This window comes from Mustela lutreola, chromosome 2 (assembly GCF_030435805.1).
Source record: "Mustela lutreola isolate mMusLut2 chromosome 2, mMusLut2.pri, whole genome shotgun sequence".
NCBI classification, from domain to species: Eukaryota; Metazoa; Chordata; class Mammalia; order Carnivora; family Mustelidae; genus Mustela; species Mustela lutreola.
Window position 1 is genome coordinate 192,140,184 of NC_081291.1, and position 23,442 is coordinate 192,163,625.

The following is a 23,442-nucleotide window of genomic DNA, read 5'->3' on the forward strand; positions in this document are numbered from 1 at the left end:
ATTTAAAATACCATTAATTACAGAAAATATTATCATAAAATACAGCCATCTGGCCACCAGTCAAAGCTTTAACCATATACTTAGCATCATGGAGAAAGTATTAGAATTTGAATTCACTCTTGCTTTATTACAAAAAGAATTAGACTACTACTAAAGAATTACACTACAAACTTAGTTGTGGTCGAGCTAGCATTTGAACTTTAAGTTCTTTGACTGTACCCAAGCCACTTGGGAATCTTTTTCAAAACTAACCCTGCATCTGACATGTTATATTTAGTTACAAGTTGTTCAGTGTATCAAAGGTGGATACAAGCAAGGATAAAAATAGGTCATTCTCAAGTTTTAAAAAGTAGAATACTAAAATATAGTTAAGTCTTTCTTTTGAGTTATTTAAGAAACAGATACATAAAGCAGATCTGTTAAGTAAAATATATATGTCTACAAAGGTATGTTTTGTAACAAAATATATATATGTCTACAAAGGTATGTTTTGTAACAAAATCTGATACTTTTCTTATGTTTGGAAAGGTTGTAGTCAGTGTTTTCTGTACAACATAAAAAAATGTATACTGAATGAAGAAACAATAAGCAAGTTGTTCCTTAGAATTTTCTCTTCCTTAATGTATTTTCTCTGAGGTCCCTTGAATTCTTTAGAAAATTCATGATCCCAAACATTTGGTCAAGCCTCACTTACTTATTTAAAAAAAAAAAAAAAAAAAAAAAAAAAAAAAAAAAAGCAAATGAACATGTCTTACACTACAAAAAGATTAGTACCAAAGAACTATAAGCCAAAAAAAAATCAAAACAAGTATGGGTTACCATGAACTGTTACTGTAATCAAATAGTCCATCTCAAACAATTACTAGAAGTAACTAGTAATAGGAAAACTAACATTCCTATTAATTTAAAACTAAGAACAACTCAAAACCGTTCTGAATTGACTCAAATACTTCTACAACAGTGAGAATTCTCACTGCATGCATAGGGAGATTTCCACTGGGTAGGATTTTGAGTGAGGGTTCCAGGTCAGGTGGATATGAGCCTTGGTTATACAGCAGCTAAGTCAGACACTGTGATGTGCTGTGCAGTTCAGCATTAATGGATGGATTTGTTACCTCAGCCACCAGAAATGTGGTCAACCTGCTTAGAGATTCCTTCAGAGCAAGAGTTGCCCTATCCAAGGCCACACCCCTTCCCAGAGCTGTCATACCCAAAGTCCTTCAGGCAGGGCTTGAAAAACCCAGTCATTGGGAGCACAATGAGAAAACATTACAAAAGGTAATTCTTCCTTCAGAGCTCCCTGTGCTGTTGTCTGAGTTTGCCACTGGGCCTTCAGTGCAATTTAATTCTTCTTTCTGCCCAGTTCTGCTTCTTCCCCTTCCTTTTCCAAGTGTGGATGACAGAGAAACTAATAAAGATCCTGCATGCTAAACCCCATGGCACAATCTGCTTTCTAGGGAATGCAATCTGAGATGGTTTTGGAAAGCAGACACTCAGAATGATTCTGGGATTGAATTTCTTGGAGTCCTGCTGGGAATAAGGTGCCATCACTGGTCCCATCATTATATCAGGAACATAGAGATTTCCTGACATACATGGCAGACTAATTGTTAAATTGTACCAGTGGAGAATTGGGATGAAAAGAATGAATTAGCTGGTGCAATGTGTAAGATATTTGAGAAACATAGGAGAAATAGTAATCGTGAGTATAAGAGGATTAGGTAGCTGTTATTAAACTTACTAAACTCAAATGGGACTCTGTAAAATAACAAAATGTCAAGAAAAATTGATCACCTGAAGGAAAGGTAAAAGCCAGAGAGACTCTATAGCAGCATGTGTTTCTGTAAAAATTAAAAAACAAAAGCAAAAACAAAAAAAGACAACAACAACAACAAAAACTACGCTTATCAGCTTAGCAAAGCTCCAAATAAGATTAAACTCTCACCTAACATGGGTCTTCCATGTCAAGTTCAGGACCCTGATTTGAAAAGAATATGATGCTGATAAAGAATAGAGACATTTGTGGTGATGCCCCTGAAAATCTTCTTTTATTCTTTTATTTTTTTTCTTCTTTTCTATTTTTATCTTCTTTTATTTTTATTTTATTCTTTTATTTTTATTTTTTATTATTTTTCTTCTTTTCTATTTTTATCTTCTTTTATTTTTAATTTAAATTCAATTAATTAATGTATTGAGTATTGTTGGTTTCAGAGGTAGGGTTCAGTGATTCCATCACTCGTATGAAACACCCAGTGCCCATTACATCATGTGCCCTTACTAAGGTCCATCACTCAGTTACCCCATCCCTCCACTCACCTTCCCTCCAACTACCCTCAGTTTCGTTTCCTATGATAAGAATGTCTTATGGTTTCTCTCCTGCTCTGATTTTGTCTTGTTTTATTTTTTCCACCCTTCCCCTGTGCTTCTCTGTTTTGTTTCTTAAATTCCACATATGAGTGAAATCATATGATAATAGTCTTTCTCTGTCTTATTTTGCTTAGCATAATATCCTCTCATTCCATCCACATTGTTGCAAATGGCAAGATTTCATTTTTTTGGTGGTGCCCCTAAAAATCTTGAATTCCTAGATTCTCTGCCTTCCCTGGGCTTGCAGAAGTTCCCAATATCTTCCTAATAGGTGCTAGTACCCACCTACTCACCCACCCACCCCCACCTTGCTTGAAAATCTTTCAGAAAATTCTCTTGAAATTAACCAGTGTCCTCCTTATAATCTGCTCTAAACTCCTCTCATGGCCTCTATGCTTATAATATAGGATTAAGTAGCAAGAGCTTTACCTTGGGACATGCTTGGTCTAATGAAAGAAGAAAGAGGTCATATATAAAGGAGCTCTAAGACTTAGCCAGAAAAGAAAAAAAAAAAAAAAATCACAAAGAGCAAGGAGTATAGGTATGGGATGGGTTTCTGGAGGTCCTTGATTAAGGGAGGAAACTCAAAAAGGAAGTAGAATAAGAGAGATAATTCAGGAGCACTTTCTTTTAATGTGGGTTTTAATACTGTCAAGAATTCCAGGAAGTGGTATAAATTTGTTTCTGGGTTATCTCCTAGAAGTGTCAGTGTGATTTTTACCAAACATTAAAGAGGAGTTAATATCCATTCTTCTCAGATTGTTCCAAAACCATGGAAGGGTAGTGGTCCATGCTAAATTGAAATGCAAGATTGCCATAATACGAAAAAGATGAAGGCATTAAAGGTATCAAAGAAGTCAGAAGGCTACAGTAGCTATATCATGTAAGGCTGGAAAACAACCCAATTATCATGTCCTATAGGTAGTCAGGAGGACAGGCCATGTGTAAAGGCCATAAAAAATGCACCAGGGAGAAGGGTATCAGCATTGCCAGAGGCTCTGTGGTGGCTTTTCTCTGCACATTGAGGATGATCTTAGAAGAGGTGATTCCAGAACTTGTCTCACTGACAGGCGAACAGAAGTGGTTGATAGGACTCCAGAACAATGAGGCCAGAAGACAGCAGGTAGAAGACAATTGAATGTAATTATCTTAATGAGGTCAGGGAGGTGGTCAAGAGGCCTGATCAGCAAATGGAAATGGATAACTGAAAACATGTCCAGAGGCACAAAATAGACAGACATCCAACAAAGTGAATGAAAAGACACTGATATCATTTGCTTCAGTAAAAACCCATAGTCTCTTCTCCAGTTTTCAGACCTGAGCTGGTTTTAATCTGGAATCCACTGAAGTAGAGGTCATGTCCCTAAAAGCAAAGACAACACAACAGATGATGGGTGTACTTGGAAACTACCATCCTGATTATTATGTAAATGCAATTACCACCATTTCATGAAGGAATTATACATTGGAGAAAGGGAATATCCAAACATTTTTGAGGATTGTTGGCCTGAGGTGACACTGATACCCAGAGTTCCCTAAGTATCATGTCAGCATTATGTTTGAAGTGACCAGCATTGATTCTGAAAGGAATAAGATATATTTCAAGTATGGGTCTGTCTTTCTGCTCACAGAGCCTTAGTCAATACCAGAATCGAAAGGATTATGAAGTGTATGATCCATCAGCATGGGATTCCTTGTATGATCACCTCAAAGAAGGGAACCCAGTCTATAGGAAAAAAAAAAAAAAAGTGTCAGTGGAGCCCATTTTTTAATTTCTTAGAAATTAAAAAATCATTGACTTCTCAAAAATGGCTAGTTCTGATTAATAAACACCAAATTTTCCTAATATAGTCAACAAGTCATTAGGAAATATCCTAATGCACGTAAACATAAAAGTATAAGATTCACATTCATTTGCCATTAAGCATCATAAAAAGACCTGTGCATTTTGACTAAGACCATAACTGGACTACAGATCAACTTTGAAATGAATTGTTTTTTTTCAAGCGATGACTAACCCTATAGACTTTGTCTAATTTTATGGATTTGCACATGTTTTCTGATTAGGTTTCGGTGCCCTCCCTTTCTATCTGATGTACAGCACTGAACATGCCCATGCCTAGCATGAAGTCAAGTTGAGCCCCACTTGATAGGCAAATAGTAGTCGTTATGCCCCAGCCCAAATTTACTTTATTTCACCACTCAGATTCCTTCAGTCAATGAATATAATATAATATTGAGGAAGCTTGTTAGATCATGAGAAATGAGACAAAAAAATTAAGAAAACTTTAGCATTAGTCCAGAATATTAAAATCTATATAATAGGAATTTTAAGGAAAGAGAAAGGTAAAATAAGGGGTTAAAAAATAATGGCAGAAAATTCCTTAAACAGATGCTAATAAGATAATTAAATAGCAAACAAAACAAACTGAGGGTTTTGGAAAGGAGGGTGGTGAGGGGTTGGGTAAACCTGGTGGTGGGTATTATGGAGGGCACGTATTGCATGGAGCACTAAGTGTGCTGCATAAACAATGAATTTTGGAACACTGAAAAGAAGTAAAATAAAATGGAAAAAAAATAAAAACAAACAAAACAAAAACAGGTCCCTTCAAAAAACTCTTAAGACCTTCCAGAGATAAGAAATGAAAGAAACAATATTAATTATTTGGCCATTAATAGAGAAAATGGCCAAGGCCACACAATGATATTTGTCAGAATTTTCATCAATTCTAAATCCCAAAAATAATGAGAACAATTATTAATAAAGACGATTTTCAGACTAGCATTTAATAACAAGCCAAGCAAATATTCTAGTGGGAGAGGAGAATACAGATACACAAAAATTTAGGGTGTTCCTAAAAAGAATCATTTTATTTGGCTTCTGGGTGTCTCAGTCAGTTAAGCATCTGACTCTTGGTTTCAGCTCAGGTTGTGAACTCATGGGTCCTGAGATCAAGCCCCAAAATGGGCTCCTAGCTCAGGGGAGAATCTGCTTGAGTATTCCCTCCCTCTGCTCCTTTCCCCTTTACTTGGTCTCTTTCTCAAATAAATAAGTAACTCTTAAGGGGAAAAACAAACAAACAAACAAACTTTGATAAATTCCAGAAAACCAAAAGACTAAAATAAAAAGGGAAATGTAAGAGACAGAAAGTATTGGAAGTAATTCAAAAGTGAAAAACAATAACAACAGGAATGCTCCAGGATGGCAGCCATGTAGCAGTCTAAGAAGCAATCAATGTAATGTGGAATAGAAAGTCAAAGGGTTCTGAGAAGAATGTCTTTAATAATATAGTGCATTTTATTACCCAAATTGTATGATTAATGTGGTAAAGGCAGTGTTTCTCTAGTGAATGGCAAGGGAGGAAAACAATCCCAAAAGAGACAGGAAAAAGCTAAACAATAAAGCCATAGTCCGAATGCAAAATAAATTAAGATATGAAATGATTTTGAGTAATTGGTGGAATAAATGAAACAAACAAAAATAAAAAAGGACTTCCTTTTAAGACACTCTTCAAGGACCCTAAATTTACTGACATTTTTCTTTCTAGGAGTCTGGTCACAGCACTTGCTCCCTAGTGTATGATACTTCTATTACATAAGATTTGAAACATTTTATAACATATAGTCACTGTGTAGGTTTCCTCTGGTTGCTTGTAAGGAATTGTCACAAATAACAAATCACTTGTAATTTGTTACAAGCAACCACACAGTTTCCTGTGGCTAAAACAATAGGATTAAAACAACAGACCTATTCCTGTGGCTTTAAACAGCAGACAGGAGTTCTGTCCCAGTCCTAAGGGCCAAAAGTCTGAAATCAAGGTGTTGACGGGGCCACACTCCCTCCAGAGGCTTTAAGGGAGAATTCTCCCTTGACTCCCCTAGTTTCTGGTAATCATTGACATTCCTTGTTATGGCTACATGTCTCTCTAAACTCTGCTCTGCTGCCGTCTTTGTGTTTCTATCCAATTTCTCTCTGCTTCTCTTTCACAGAGACATATGACTGCATTTAGACACACCCAGATAACCCAATTTAAGCCTCTTCTGGGCTTTATCTTCGTCACATGTTTTGATGTATAAGGGAATGTGCACTCGTTTTACGTATATGGTAATGTTCGCAGGTTTCCAAGATTAGGAAATGAATACATCTCTGGGGGGACATTGTCTCTGCCCTCCACAACAACAACAACAACAACAGCAACAACAACAACAACAAACTGATTGATGGGGAAGAGATGGAAGAAATTCTACATCCTACTTTATTCATCTTTTATTAGAAGCTCTGCTTAAAGTCACTGGAACAAGAAATGGAGGTTTAATTATATTTAAAGTCATAAAAGTAAGTACTAGAATAGCTTAAAGGAAAATATAATTAGAAAATTTTGAGAAAGGATGTGATGAGCCCATGGGAATAATGGGCGAAGCTAAACCTTTCAGCACTTTATAAAGGGGAGTCAATGATTTCAATGTTCTAGCTAGATAAAAAGTTAAATGTCCATTGTTGAACATTATAAAACAACTACAAAGGACATAAACATAAGAATAGGATAAAGTGATTTTGGTGGATAATCCTGGTAGTAGGGTTGAGTGGAATAAGACCCTTACATTTTTCCCTTTTTATATTGATATTCTAAAAAACCATGATGAATGTCTGAATATGGATAAAAAAGTCTTTTACACTAATGTTCAAAGTAATTTCATTCTTAATAACAAAGAACAGAAGACAAATAGAAATAACCCCTTTACATTTCTTTCAATGCTACTTGCTCATTTGGCCATCAGCTTATGCTCATAAATTTAAATGTACAAAACCATGTTTCTCTTACAGAGAAATAAATAAATAAATATACTTACTCAAAAGTCTGTGTTTCTTTTCTTTTTTTCTTTTTTCTTAATCCCAGGGAAACTGGCTTTAAGAAAAAAATGAAAAGTATATTCACGACATCGTCTTCCTACTGACTGAGTTTCTTTACTTATAACTAGTAAGTTAATCCCTCTCGAGATCCTGTTTTTCTCTGTTAGAGGAATGTTGGCGTCTCAACATAAAAATCTGACAGACTTGATCTAATTCATAACACCTTATGCATAACATTCTTATGCATCTGTGTCAGCCATCATTTTGTTTGATAAATTATACATGACTATTAATCAATGACTGACAATCTCAGCTCTGAAATATTAGTAACAATGACATTGCTCTGATATTTATTATTAAGAAAATACACTTTTGAATCTTTGCCTCTGAAATTTATCATACAGGTGAGAATGAAATGGCACATTATAGGTTCTCACAAGTTACCATTTTTAATGTTTTATCTAATGTAGTTGGGCTCTAAGAGAACAATTCAGTGTCTAATCCCAAGAGCTTTGAGAAATAGAATATGTGAATTTTATTTGTTTTATGAAATTCTTATAACAGAACTTGAGCAACATTTTAATTAAACTCGGGCTTCATCACTAGACTTTGCTTATTTTAGATAGCTCTAGCTTTACACAACTTATGTCAGGGCTGAAATGTTACACTTTAGCTGGTTCAGCCTATAAAGCCCTTGAGAATACTGCCAAGAGTCTACAGTTATATATCATTCTACTAGAATGAATGTATATGGAGTATTATATTCACTTCTTTAGTCAGAAGGCCAATGAAAGTATGGTGCTCAGCAAAAAAGGTCCATGGCATGGTATTTGTACATGGCGCACGCACGTGTGTGTGTGTGTGTGATATTTTGAAGGGATAAACAAATGATGAAGAGGATTGTCACTAGGAGAACGCTAGGGAATTTTACTAGAATCAGAATAAATTGAATACGATAAAATGCTGACCAGCAACAAAAATTCTTTCAGATGTGACAATCATCAGTTGGAAAATTGAAATTTTATAACTGCAAATTCTTTAAAGACAGAGTACCAACTTCATCACTTGGCTCATAGAAAAGTTGAATAAAAGGACAATGAAGACCATATATAGTTTTAAAATACTGCTTTGAGCTTCTCATTTCTTTGAGAAATTAGAGAAAATTTGAGAGAATTTCTCTAATTGTCATCATCCTCTTTGAGGCATTTAATGGTTTGTCATCCATGGAAAATTTAATGAATACAATAACACAAATACAGAATCCCCATTTCTAGGGGAGTGAGGTTAGCATTCAATAGATAGGAATTTGGATCAGATGTCAGATGTCCTGCAACTAGGCTTCCCTTAAGCCCTAAAGTATACATAATAAAGAAGTCCTAATTCTGCAGGGATAGCAAATTTGAGAGAGAATTTGATGAATTTGACCTTGTAAATTTGCGATGCTTATATAAATGGAATAGGAGCTTGGAAGAGGGATTAAGAATAAAGGTGTATAATGTTTTATAAATAAAAAGTCCAGTGCTATGAAGATCACCATCATTTGATGGTTCTTCTTACCATCAAATGTGTATCACTGAATAGAATTACCATTACAATCTGGATTTTTAAAGCAGATTAAACTCATGTTGATGGTTTAGATGAGTGACCTAATTGACCACTGCCTTTTAAGACATTTATTAATTAAGGTTCTTATTACCTGATTTGGTTATTCTGGCCAAATCATATCTCATTCAGTATAAAAGCTACAGAAACTCATGTTTTCATAATTTCATTTTTAATTCTTGCTCTCTAGTAGCTACTTCTTTTCTGAAAGCAAGCACACTTCTACCTGTCCTGTAACACCTTGGTTCTTGTTACCTCCTTGAGCGACCATTGTACCACTCTCAGTAAGATTTTCAAATGTGTATATAATGTTTATCTCCATTTTTGGTCTTTTGGTGACACATTTCTGAATACCTAGGGACTTAACTATCTCTCTTATTACTTTGAGGACTGGACTTGCAAGATGGGTAACTAAGAACTGTCATGTTGGTAAATCTGGAAGCATTTCCACAGTCTCATTCTCCACCATATTTGTCATTTTTTATTTCTACTGTTCAGCTTATTCTGGGTTCTTTGTGCCCTTGGCTTCTATGTTACCTCATATTTATGTTTGCTTTCCTATCTCTGGAGTCACTAATTTTTGGCTCTATTTCCTCTGCTCACATTCTAAATGCAAATGACTTCCCAAATTCTTTTTTTTTTTAAGATTTGATTTATTTATTTGAGAGGGAGAGAGACAAAAAGGAGAGGAGCAAAGGGGAAGGAAGAGAAAGAGAGAGGATCCTAAACAGACTCCACACTGAGAGCTCAGAGTCCAACGTGGGGCTCGATCTCACAACCCTGAGAACACGGCCCGAGCTGAATGCAACAGTTGGATGCTTAACCGACTAAGCCACCTGGTGCCCCTCTTCCCAAATTCTGACCTTTATCCTTTTCTCCATATTACACCACCACCTTTGATCATTAATTCCATAGAGGAGCTTGTAGAGTCATTAACAGTCAAACCTAAATGTGTGATTCCCCAACATACATCTTGTTCTCAGTCTATGTCCTTTTGCATTAGTAGACATATCCTAGGATGCTTTAGTTCTATTTGCTTATTTGCCACAGAATCCTTTGTCATTCATTTTGTCCACTCAACATCTAAATCTAAGTGTTTGAAGAATTCCCCAACTAATAAAATAGACCAAGTCTCATGTAGAAGCCAAATACACTGAATCCTTTCTTCCCCAGTCCTTCATGGCTAAAGTACTGACACATAAATTTTTGCTAATCATACATTGCGTCTAAAACAGAAACTAGAGACATAAAGAAGGAACATAATAAAGTGTCATCTGGTGACAGGTGTCTGGAATGACTGTAGCTAAATCCAGAGGCCAATCTTAGCAGTGGTTGCATTACTAGAGGCAGTTTCTATGACTTGGTATCAGCCGTTTCCTTGGGGCATCATCTCGTTCCCAGAGGTGGAAGAATTTGTGCCTTTTGTTGACCAGATCTGCATGATGATTTGAAAACTATTTCTGGATGTGTGACCTCTAAGATCTTACAAGCTGTCCATTATCTTTCCAACAAATTTGTTGTCCAGAATCAGTTATCCAGAATTAGTTCCTCTTTTTTCTACTATGAACTCTTGGAATTAGGTCTACCTATGTCAGCAGGTGGGGCCTCCACATTTTATATTATTTATAAATTACTTTGTTTTATTCATTTATACTGCAAATTCCTGTTCTCTGGATGTCTATTCAAACTGCAATCCATTATTGGTTTTACTTATTTTGTGTGACTTCCTCTCCAGTCATCCTTTTTTTTTTTTTTTAATTCTGTAATACTCCATAGTTGGCAGAAAAATAAAACAGCTGCAATTACACGGTGTCTTTTCCTTCTCTCCTACTGTATTCACTCCACAGGCATCATTTGCTATGCTAATTCTCATCCCGTCTTGGTTGGTCATCATTATTGACTTAGAATAGTGCTGTGGTCTGTAATATATCTCTGACACAAAAATCATTTTTCTTCGTTAAATCCTCTGCACCCACAGCTGCCTGCTGAGCTTCCCTCTTCACCAAACTGCAGACGCTGCATTTTCTCTGATTGTATTTGTGGCACACTCATGCATGCTTCTTGGGTACAAAATCCTTCTAAACCAATAAATCAAATCAATAAATAAGTCAATAAATCTCTTTTGCTTTACAAACATCATCAATCTTTAGTGAATGAATCACTAGTCCTTGTCCCTACCTTTTGGACCCTTTGAAATGATTTCATCTACTATTAGAGTCTCTTTTGGTCCTGTGTTAATGCTTACATTAGATAACATGCTTGACCTTGTACAAGATCCAAAGACATTTGACCTTAGGAGTCAATTACAATGAACTCTGGTTTTCCTATGAGATTTCCACAGGGAATAGAGTATGTTGAAGAAAGTAGTTTAAACAAAACTCATATATATATACACATACACATATAATTTTATATATATACACACACACACGTGTGTGTGTGTATATATATAAAATTATATAAAATTATTGGTATATATAAAATTATTGGTATATTTATATTATATGTGTTTGTATGCATGTATATATATGTAATATCAAATATTTAAATTGTGATTTTTATATATAGTTAATTTCCGAAGAATTAAATTTCACGTTTTATACCTAAGGTAAAATGTATGGTTAATCCCATTCTTTTTGTAATCTTACTAAATTAATAGAGTATAGTGGAAGTCAGTATAAAACTCCCCATCTTATATATTAATCAAGACAAGAAATTCAATGTCTCGACTACTTAATGGTCCCAAAAGGTTATTCTACTTGAACTGAAAACCTTATTCTCATCTCTGACCTCCAGTCCATCCTTCTCCCCTCTCCCTACACACGCACTTATTCTCCACCACCTCTGCTCCATTTCATGCCCGCAGATGGGTTCCTACAATTCACAGCACCCAAGCTTTCTTGTCCTCTGGCATCCAATTGGATTTCGCCAAAAGGAGGCTCAGACAAAAGATCTGAGGGTATGAGGACAGAGTTCAGAATATCTCATCTCCCTTCCCTCCTTCCATCAGCCCTTTCCCACTTCCTCCCTGTCTCTCTCTCTCTCTTTTGTTTTTTTGTTTTGTTTGGAGATTTTTAATGACTGTTTCAATCTCCTTACTGGTTATGGGTCTGTTCAGGCTTTCTCTTTCTTCCTGGTTCAGTTGTGGTAGTTTATATGTTTCTAGGAATGCATCCATTTCTTCCAGATTGTCAAATTTATTGCCGTAGAGTTGCTCATAGTATGTTCTTATAATAGTTTGTATTTCTTTGGTGTTAGTTGTGATCTCTCCTCTTTCATTCATGATTTTATTTATTTGGGTCCTTTCTCTTTTCTTTATTTTTGTTTTTGTTTTTGTTTCTCTTGCAGTGGTCGTCTCATTTCTCTAAATTGTACCATAGCTCCTGTCAACCTACCGTAACTCCGTGATCTAGCTCTGAACCAGTTCTGGTGACAGAGTTTTCTCTCCTTGCCCCTTCAGTCTTGCAGGTGGCTTCTTGTTACTACTAGTCTGTGGATGCCTTTTGAGTTGTATGTAGGACTTATTAAATAGAAAGATAGAAAAGAAGATAAACAGATGAGGATAGATAGATAGAAAATAAATAGATAATAGAAAATAGATATAGAGATAGATACAGAAATGTGATTTTATTAACTTAACAAAGTTATAGCCAAGTGTGCTAAGTGTGTTTCTTGCCAGGGCTTTCACTGCTGCAGATTGTACTTATTTTAAGAAACAGAAAACAGAATTTAAAAAAATAGTCAGAGGTTTAATATTTGGTATGCTCTCAAGGTCTCAATGACTATTAATTCAGCTCCCAGAATTTCCTGACTGACTGACTAATTCACCTCTTTCACCATGACTATGTGTAATCTACAAATTATTTCTTAGAATCCCCTCAGTCTTCTCTTAATTTTAGTGTCCATAATATTCCTTTCCTGCTCTGTGACCTGCTTCTGATTTCCCAGTTGTCTGTGATTGGCAAATGCACTCAAAAATTTCTTCTAAGAGATATTGATTGGCTCCTGCCTTGTGGAGTACAATTTCTCTAGCAAGCAACATTTTTCACCTCTCCCACAGAAGTCTGAAATCACGGTCCACCAAACTAAGGGTTTTTCTTATTCTGTAGCTCTTAGCTTTCTAGGCTATGTCATAAGAATTTTAACTTACTTACCTTATCATAAAGTTTTTCTGCTTCAAACATTGCTCTAATTCTTGAAAAGATTTGACAGTGCAAAATTACTTTGCAATATGACCAAAGACACATCACCAACAGATAATTTTATAGAGAAAGTAGTCTCACAACTAGCTTGAAATCGAAAACCAAGATGTGACTACATGACAGTGGTATTCCTGACACCAAACATAATTTGTTAGTATAAGTAGAAGGCATACAGTTTTTCAGTCACTGAATCAGGAAACAGACCCAGAGAGACAAATCACTCAGTCAGATAGAAAGTTGAGACTAGATTTCATATCTTTCAAATTTTAATTCTACAAAACTGCGTTATAAAAAATACAAATTTTAACTAAACTAAATTAACAAGTGTGCATTACTCTGAAAATAATAAACATTTAGACTTGTACATTTATTTTCCTCAATGAAACTTTCCCAAATGTTTTTGTTTGAATATTTTGTAACTTAATGAAGGCAAAGTTCAGGTCATTTCTCAATAAAGTAGATAGTATTATATGAGCAAAATACCCCCATATACATATTTCAAATACAATATGTCGAATATTATGCATTAAAGAACCAGCAGGCTTGCTCACATTATGCTTACTGAATATTCTATATGTTTTAGTTTTCTAATGTACAAAGTAGATTTGCCTAATGCCCAGAAGACATACACTTACTAAATATTGTTCCTGGCCTGACTATACATTTAATAATCTATAGCTCTTACATTGCAGTATTAACAAATAATATTTAAAATAGCAAGAAATGAACTGATGCAAATTGAAATATCTTTAATTTTCCATTATTTTGAGTGTGCAAACCTAGTAGAAGTTTCAGAGATCATTGGAAAAAGGAGATTCATGTTGTATTTTCTGGTTTTAGCCCTGGGATAGTTAAAATCCTCGGACAGTTCTGCTTGTGCAAACATTAACGCAGTTTTTATTCTGTTATTGTTGCTATGGGTTTATCAAGTATTCATGACGTTCGCAGATATGGTAGGCTGATGTGTACAGGGACTGAGCATAAACCTTTGCGTCTAGCTGGCAGTAAAGGTGAGCAATTTTGTTACATGTTTAATTTCAGTTCTCTTTCTCTCTCTCTCTTTACAATGTCTTAGCTATTTTTATAGCTAAGAAATCATGTTTTAATTAGTTTTATAATTTTCCCCCATTGGTAATGTATTTTGCAGCTATTTGTAAGAAAAATTGTAAAGGAGCACAACAGGAAAGAATAGAATTACAAAATGTAAAATATCAAACACTATATCATGAAAATGTTTCCATTGAATGACACTTGGAGTCTGGGACTCATGCCAGGAAATAAAAGCATTTTGGCTATGCAGTTTCAAGATCAAAAGATCAAATGTTTTTCATAATCTATCATGCAGAAGTTATTTGTTTGATTTATAGTATGTTTCTTCCATTCTCTGAGGGGGAAAATAGATGAATATAAAATACAGTAAATATTAAGGAATATGACTTATGTGTATTATGGAAGTGTTAAGATTTGGTACTCATCTGGAGAACTTGATATCTCTGAAATTATGAAGTATATGTTGTGCTTTGTCTGATCCGTACTCTAAATACATTTCCATATTTATAGTTTCTAGGTAAAATAAGCAAAAATCATCATTTATTTTAAATATGTTTTAGTACATTTTACCTCCTTTAAAATTAACACTAAGTTGGCATTGAATAGTTTGTTATGATTTTTCATGTTAAAAATAGAATACAAAGCTCTAGGACTATATTTTTAAATTTTCATTTTTTTTTTATCCAAGATTAGAGAAAATCATCACAATGGCAAACATAAGTTGAAGATGAAAAGTAATTGAAAGAAACGACTTGCATTTTTCCACTATTTATAAGCAGCCTTCTCCCACTTCCACACCTTATTAATTAATAGAATTTTTTAAAAATCACTCTAAACCTAGAATATCGATAAAAATTTTAGAGCTTCCTATAAAAATTCTGTATATTTTACATCATAAGAGTATTACAAATAACAAAGATTAATTTTCTTAGCCCCTTAAAAGAGATTTATTTATTTATTTTAGAGACAGAGAGGTGGAATGGAGGGACAGAGAGAGAAGGAGAGAGAGACTCCCAAGAAGACTCCCTGCCAAGTGTGGAGCCCAATGAGGGATTCCATCTCATGACCCTGAGATCATGACCTGGGCCAAAATCGAGAATCAAATGCTTAACTGATTGTGCCACCCAGGTTTCCCAGATTACTTGAATTTTTAAATGTTTTATTCACGTGGCACATTCTTACTTATAAAAAAAGTAATTAAGTCCACCATGTTCTTTGTTGCTGTGACAGCATAACTTGTCAGATTTTGAAATTGTCTATATTTAGATTAACAGTAATTTGTCCATTTCTAAGGTGGTACAGTAGTTCAGTTGACGAGAAAAGAAAAAATATCCTCATTCTAAAAGATGTCAATGAACAGTTATATTCTGGACAAATTACTGTTAATTACTGAAAATTACTCAGAGTAGGCCCAGGCTGGCAGGCCCCAGTAGATGGGAGACTACTAACAATAAGCTAGAGATAACCAGAAGCCCTACTGGGAGCAAGACATAACCAATATTTTCTGCTTTTGTAAACAGGCTTCCTGCCACAGGCCCCTTGCACTACTATTTCTACCTAAAGCAGCCTACCCACCTCCAAGTTTAAATCCACTTACGAGCAGTCAGCATAGTCCTTGGAAACTGACCCCCTACACTCCCCTATAAAAGACCTATAACCTATTGCCCGGGGACCAGAATTTTGAGGAGGAGCTCATCTGGGTTTGCTGTGCAAAATAAATTTGAGTTCTCCTGTTTCTCCAAGTGTCACTTGGTCTCTCACCAGTCTGATTTTAGTTTTTTTGCAAAACCAGAATAGATTATGTTTGACTACACAGCTCTATCTTTGGAATAGTTATGACTTAGTAAATGCTGAAATGATGTGATGAAATATGGTTCAAGGCAGTTAAACAGTCACTGAGACAAGTTATTTAATTTTATTGTAATTAGAAGTGAAATACTAGAAATATTTTAGATATATGCAACTGACATGTGAATTTTACATGGGACTCAGTATTTAGTAAGAATATAGAAGATTAGATCCTTGCATTGACTCTAGTTAAGTAGAATTAAATTTATTACATGATTTAATCACTATAAAGTAAAACTTAACATGAATAAATATCTGTGTATTTAATACAGTTGCACTATGGTTTATATCATAACTGTTCCAAGTCCTAAGAAAACTGTCTCCAAAGTTTTGCTTAAGGACTTTTAGACTCCACTTGATTGCTTACTATGCTGGACATTGTTAAAAATACTTTATTTTGGGGGCACCTGGGTGGCTCAGTGGGTTAAGGCTCTGCCTTTAGCTCAGGTCATGATCTTAGGGTCTGGGATTAAGCCCGCATCAGGCTCTCTGCTCAGCGTGGAGCCTGCTTCCCCCTCTGTCTCTGCCTCTCTGCCTACTTGTGATCTCTCTCTCTGTGTCAAATAAATAAATAAATTTTTTGAAAAAAACATTTTATTTTTTATCATTATTATGTTCAGTTATGTAGTGTTCAAAAATTCCTTAGTTGCATGTAATACCCAGTGCTCATCACATGTGCCCTCCTTAAAAAAAGAAATAAAAAAAAAAAAAACACTTTATAGGCTTTAACTCATTTCACTCATTTCAGCTCTCTTTCTAGATACTTCCAAGATATTATTATATCTTTCTTGCAGATGGGAAAATTGAGGGAAGAATATTTCCAAAGTCATACACCTCGTGAATAACCATTCTGAAAAGAATTCTGTTGGAACTCTAGAAAGTTTAGATTGTTATAAAAAGAATTTCATAAATAAGTCTGTGGGCAGTGCCATTCTTGAATCACACCTCTTACTACTTGGCTTTCAAAGCTTCTGTGGTTTAACTCATAAATTATTTATTTGGTTGGAGTGCCTTTAGTTGCCCACAAGTAGCAAAAAACTTATGTATTTTAAGGTTATACTGGTGTCTCAGAATACAGTAGCAAGTTTACAAATGAAAACCAGATTGGAAAGTCATAGGGATGTCAGGGAGATGTTTGTCCTGTTTCTTATTTCTTCTTCTTTCTATGTGTCTGCCTCCTTTGTATATCTAGTATATGTGCTGCCAAAGCGAGCACCTTTGTATATCTAGATAGATCTCTACTACTTCTCTCATGTTTAAAATCAGTGGCCAGATGTGTACATGAGCAGCCCCATGGTATCCATTCCCCTGTGAAACACTCATAATTGAGGAAAATTACTAGAATCTGTAGAAGTTGTCATAAGGCATACAGCAAATCAAGAAACACTTGTTCAAGAGAATCTGCTAAATTTCAGTAAACACAAGCATCTGTGACATTTAAGGTACAGTCCACTTCTTCCTACTTCCTAGCTCAGCTTGCTAGAAGTTCCGTATTGAGTAAGTACTGCCAAGATGGGTCTCTCTCCTTGTAGCTCAAGTTTCCAGTGAATTGAATATTGTGATTTATGGTAAGAGATACATATTTGGACTTCATCTCCTTTCCCAGGCACAGAGCCCCTAAAATCTTTGGAAATTCCTAAGTGAGGAGAGTGACAAAGGTGTTGTTTATTATGTTAAGGAGGTGACTTTTGGACTATACCTGAGAAGGAAGGCTGATTACCTGTGGAGTCAACCATGTGACTGCAGGGGTGGAAATTTCAGTCCCACCTCTTCCACCCCACTTCAGCCTCAGCGGTTGGAAGTTATTAAGAGTGGGTTAGTATAAGTACAGCCATCTTAGCTTGGGCAGCCATCTCAGGCCCAAGGGCTGACCTTTCCCCTACTTTACTACCAGGGACCCCCACCCTACTTTAGTCCCAAGAAAGTACCTCACTCTGCAACACCCCAGCAACAGCTAATTAGCTTAAACCACCAGGGTGGCTAGGCGGTTGCTGTTGCGCCATGGGGACCAGATGCTGAAAAGAGCTTATCTTACTAAACCACCAGGGGGGCACAAGTCAAAAATATGTATGGTCTCTGAAGTGATGGAAAATTACTGTGAGTTGGGTGTTTTAAAAAAATGCTATATAAACCCTTGACTTTGAGTGCTCGGGGTCTTTGTTGAAACCCGCTGCGCCAGGCAGATACTTGGACCCCAGCTAGCTGGAAATAAACCTCGCTGTGTGACTTGCATCATCGAGAGTGTTCTCTGTCTAATTGAGGGGTGGTCGACTCCGTACCCTAACAGCAGTTAAGTTTAGTCAGCAATGGCCAATGATTTCATCAATAATGCCTATGTAATGAAGCCTTCATAAAAACCCAAAAGGATAGGGGTTGGTGAACACTTGGAGATATGGGGAGATGCACACCTAGAGCAGGCAATGAACCTCCACTCTCCCTCCCTGTACCTTGCCCTGTGCATCTTTTCCATCAGCCTGTTCCTATTCCCTTTTTTAATAAACCAGTATTCTAGCAAGTGAAATGGGTACTATTAGCAGCTCTAGCAAATTAATCAAACCCAAGAATTTGGATGGCTGGAACCTCCAATATATCAATGAAAAGATAGAAATTATTAAAAAGAACTTAATGGTAATTCTAGAGTTGAAATTGAAATAAAATCTTTACTGGAGAGGCTCAACAGTAGATTTGAATGACAAAGAAAAAAATGGGAAACTTTTAGATTGCTAGAGATTAGTCAATCCAAAATACAGAAGAAAAAAAAATTATGAGGAAAAATGAACAGGTTCTAAACATAATGAGAGATACCATTAAGCATATAATCATACATGCTATATGAATATCAGGTAAAGAGAGAAATGAATAAAAAAATATAATGGATTAATGGTAAGAAACTTCTCAAATTTGATGAAAAATATTAATCTATACAACCAAGAAATACAACCATCTCCAATATGGTAAACACAAGACACTCATACTCAGATCAAATTAAAAATGTTGAAATCCAAAGACAAAAAAGTTTTTGAAAGCAGCAAGACAAAATGATACATCATGTGAAACAATCCCAATTAGAAATAACCAAATTCTCATAAAAAGCAACACAGGAAAGAAGGCAGTGAGACGATAAAGTGCTGGAAAAAACACTGTCTACCAAGAATCCTATATTTGTCAAAATTTTCCTATAAAAATGAAGTCAAAACCCACAAAATTCCCAGGCAAATAAAAGCTAAAATGGGGCTGGCTCAGTCAGCAGAGCAAATAACTCGAACACAAGGTTATAGGTTTGAGCTCCACATTCTGGGTGTAGAGATTACTTATTAAAAAAAAAAAGTTGAGGGGTGCCTGGGTGGCTCAGTGGGTTAAGCCTCTGCCTTCAGCTCAGGTCATGATCCCAGGGTCCTAGGATGGAGCCCTGCATCGGGCTCTCTGCTCAGCAGGGGAGCCTGCTTCCCCTCTCTCTCTGCCTGCCTCTCTGCCTACTTGTGATCTCTCTCTCTCTCTCTGCCAAATAAATAAATAAAATCTTAAAAAAAAATTTAAAAGTTGAGAGAATTTGTTATTAGAGGATCTGGCTTGAAAGAAATAATAATTGAAGTTCCTCAGGTTAAAAGCAAATCACTGAAAAATCCACATATAAAATCCACATACAAAAATACCAAGCAGCACCAACAAAGATAATTGTTTAATTATAAAAGACAGTACATATGGACACTTCTATTTCCTTTTCTGAACTTATTTTATAATCTATAATGTAAAACAATGTGTATGTAATTGTAGCATTAGACCTAACACATGTAGAAAAGTAATATATTTGATAATAATATTATAACATGATTGTCTGGAGTCAAAACTATATTATAATGAGGAAATCATACCAGGTAGGGATTCAAGTCTATAGTAAAAATAAAGAAAACCAGATAAGATAAGTAAGAATGTTAAAATAACAAATTTTGTAAATATAAACTTGCCCCCTCCCCAAATAAAAAAACAAACAAACAAAACAAAAAACAAAAAACATAGTAGCCAAACTCTCCTGAGTTTAGAGATTAGAGATGCAGGCCAGATAAATAAACAAATAAAGGGGAAAAAAAAACCCATATCTCTCTCTCTCTCTCTCTCTCTCTCTCTATATATATATATATATATATATATATATTAATAATAATCGATAGATAGATATCTCTCTCTCTCTCTCTCTCTCTCTCTCTATATATATATATATATCTATTAATAATAATCGATAGATAGATAGATAATCTCCATTCCACATTCATGGAGAAAGGACTTCCTGGCTTGGCTAATTCCAGATTCAATCCCACCTCTTTTACCTGCCAAAACAAGAATAACCATAGAGATTGGCTCATGTTTGCTATAATAAATGTTGATCAAAGCACAGTCACTGACATGGCGGGGAGAAGCATTTTCCACACAAAGGAAAAATTATTCCTTTAGGGCTATTCTGAGATGCCCAGAAATATGAAGCCAGCCTTGAACCTTATGAATATTTCCTCAAAGTAAGATTTCTTTTGACACACTATTTTCACACCTCCAACCCCACTGGGTGATACTGTGCACACAGAACAAGGGCAACTCTTTCTGTCTTGATGAGGGCTGGATAAGTTCCCAGACAAGATGACACATGAGTCAAGTGTTGAAGGATGCACAGGAGCCAAGCAGGATGGAGATACTTTTTCCAGGCGCAGAGAGCATCATGGGTAAAAACACCAGAGGGCATGAAGAAACATGTACAAGAGAGAGAATTCGACACAGGCTAGTTTGTCTTTGTATGCGTCTCAGATTTAGAAAGTCAGCCTCAATTTAATGATAATTGAAGTTAGAGACTGATGTTATCAGCTGTAGATTGTAGTCAGTCACACCAACATCATGATAGAACATAAAATGGATGATAGCAAAGGAAACCATTCAGAAAGTTGTGACAGTGACCCCGATGCCTTGGTGCCATGCTTCCAAATCACTGCGCTGTGTGCAGGAATGAGCCTGCAAGTGTTCCTTACGAGTCCACTGTCTCCAGCGCCTAGGAACCACACTGGGCTATCCTGATAACTTGGAAAATACAAATAAATCTTCATTTCAGTAAGTTTGTATGTCCCATGTTATGTAAGTCTTATAGCATATATTTTTCCTGCTGAATGTTTAGTATTACAAGAAAAATTAAATACTATTTCATATTTTAATTACTAATTGATAGTCTTCAACTATCTTATATTTAAATCAAACTTATTAAAAAGAAATATGAGTGATTTAAGTAGAAAAATACACCTACCACAATTACGACAAGGAGAACAAAAAGTTATCTTAAGAGTAATTTTAGTAATCTATATGAGAAATAGCTTCAGCCTTACCAGAAAATTTTTACATATTTGAGTCCTTTATGTGATTCATCTGTCAGCTTAACTGCTAAGAATTATGTGAATGATTCTTACTGGCTTATAGAGGTATTTTAGCTAAGATAAATTCAAATATAGAAATGTAGTAGACATAATTTTCTCTTACTTACCATGTAACCAAAAAGAAAAAAAAAAAACAGAAATATTCAAATCATTGCTCAAAAATGAAAAAAATTCAAATATTTGCATAAAAAAGTTTGTAATACTAGAAAAATTAATTTAAAACAATGTTACTAATACCATTCTTATATGTAACAATATGTCAAACAGTTGTTGCACTGGAGGATCATGTTTTATAATGTTTAAAAATGTCTGCCTGATGCTTATTTCCAATTTCTTTCTTTGTTATGGCTTCAATATTTTAGGACAAAACTCATAAATTATTTGTGTTCTTTAATTCTGAGACAACATGGTACTCATTATAAAATGCGTCATAACTGAAGAAAGATGAAAACATTGTAATTTTTATAATTTCCAATAAAAACTCTTATAATTTATATTATCCTGAATTTACTACTGTGTTCATTAAATGACTATTTACATGCAGACATTAATATACCACTAAAATGTTAATATCTGTCTAAATTTTAAAGTCCATATTAAGTCCTTTGTTGAATCTTGCTATGAAAACACATTAATTAAGGGCTGAACTATTACACAGTAGGTTATAAAATAGAGTAGGTCATAAAATTTGAATGTGAGTACATAGTAAAGAGCAATACAAATCACAATTAGAGAGCCGGGTTCAATTTGGCTATTGCATAAAACAATGAGATAATAATTCAATTTATGTAGACGTCTACTCAAAAAAAGGAATTTTTTTCAAGTGAAAGCAAAATCTATATATTTTAAATGTAGTCTTAACAAAATATGGCAAAAATTGTTTAAGTATTAATATATTTAATAAGCATTTTTGAAATTTCAGAAATACAAAAGGACATCTGTTTTACCAAAGAAAGTTAACTGTGTTAAGTTTAAGGAATATCCAGGTAAATAGGGTAATTGTGTGTGCTGAATAGAATTGATTGGTCCTCAATATCCATTCTTACCTCCTTTTTTGTATCTTGATGTACCAAAATAATTATAAAATTTACAACTATATTCCTACTGACCTTTGTAGCTAGAGTACTATTTGTGAATTATTTGGAAGGTGTCAGGGAGAGATCATCTGCTTGCCATGATTGCTACTGCCATCCAGGACCACAGATACGTTCTTGCTTGCGGCCAGTTTCAGGATTCCAAAATACAGTCACTAGCTCTTGGCTACAAGTGACCATGGCAATGGCAAGCAGCAGCATCTGGATTCCAGCTGTATTAATTTCTTATTGCTGCTGTGACAATTCACCATACAACTGGTGTCTTTAAATAATATGAAATTTATTATCTCACAGCTTTGTAGACAAGAAGTCCAAAACAGGTCAACAGGGCTACATTCTCTCTGGGAGCTCTAGGGAGAGGATCTGTTTCCTTGTCCCTTCTAGCCAACACTCCTTGGTTCTTAGTTCCAGTGTGTGGCCACATTTCCTGACGCCATCCTATCACTTTCTTTGACTCTGATCTTCCTTCCTTCTTTTAAGGACTGGTGTGATCATATTGGACCAATTCAGATAATATGAAATAATCCTCAATGTAATCAAATATACAAAATCCATTTTGCTTTTAAAATAACTTTTTAGCAGGTTCCCGGGATTAGGATATGGACATTTTTTAAAGAGCATTTTTTCAGTCCACAACACCAACTTTGCTCTTGTACCTTTGAAATCAGTAGTGCAGTAGTCGTCTTTTGACGCCTCCTATGTCCATAGCCCTTCTAATAATCTTCAAAACACCGTATTAATTCTCTGTATACTTGAAATTCCTGGTGTTTCCATTTCCTATACAAAATACAAATTAATATCTTTCCTTTATTCAATTGATTTTGCAGATATTGATTTAGTTGGCATTTATGTACTTCGATTACATGATCCTTGAATGTTAAGGTACCATCTTAGTTGCTTTGGATGAAAGCACTTAGTGTTTGGATCACAATGGCACTGAACATACTTGGATGTTAATGTTGGCTTTCCCAATACCTGAGCCTCAGTTTTCCTATGTGTAAAATGAATACTGTAGAATA

The 23,442-nt window shown here is 35.2% G+C and overlaps 1 long non-coding RNA gene across 1 annotated transcript; it reads right to left on the minus strand.

The window, feature by feature from the left end:
- Window positions 1-3,534: 3,534 nt before the first annotated feature.
- Window positions 3,535-23,189, minus strand: LOC131825954 (uncharacterized). Its single transcript, XR_009351379.1, has 3 exons — window positions 23,080-23,189; window positions 7,219-7,274; window positions 3,535-3,730 (listed from the first exon to the last, which is right to left on the minus strand). It is a non-coding gene; the product is annotated as an uncharacterized LOC131825954 (long non-coding RNA).
- Between the last annotated feature and the right edge of the window lie 253 nt (window positions 23,190-23,442).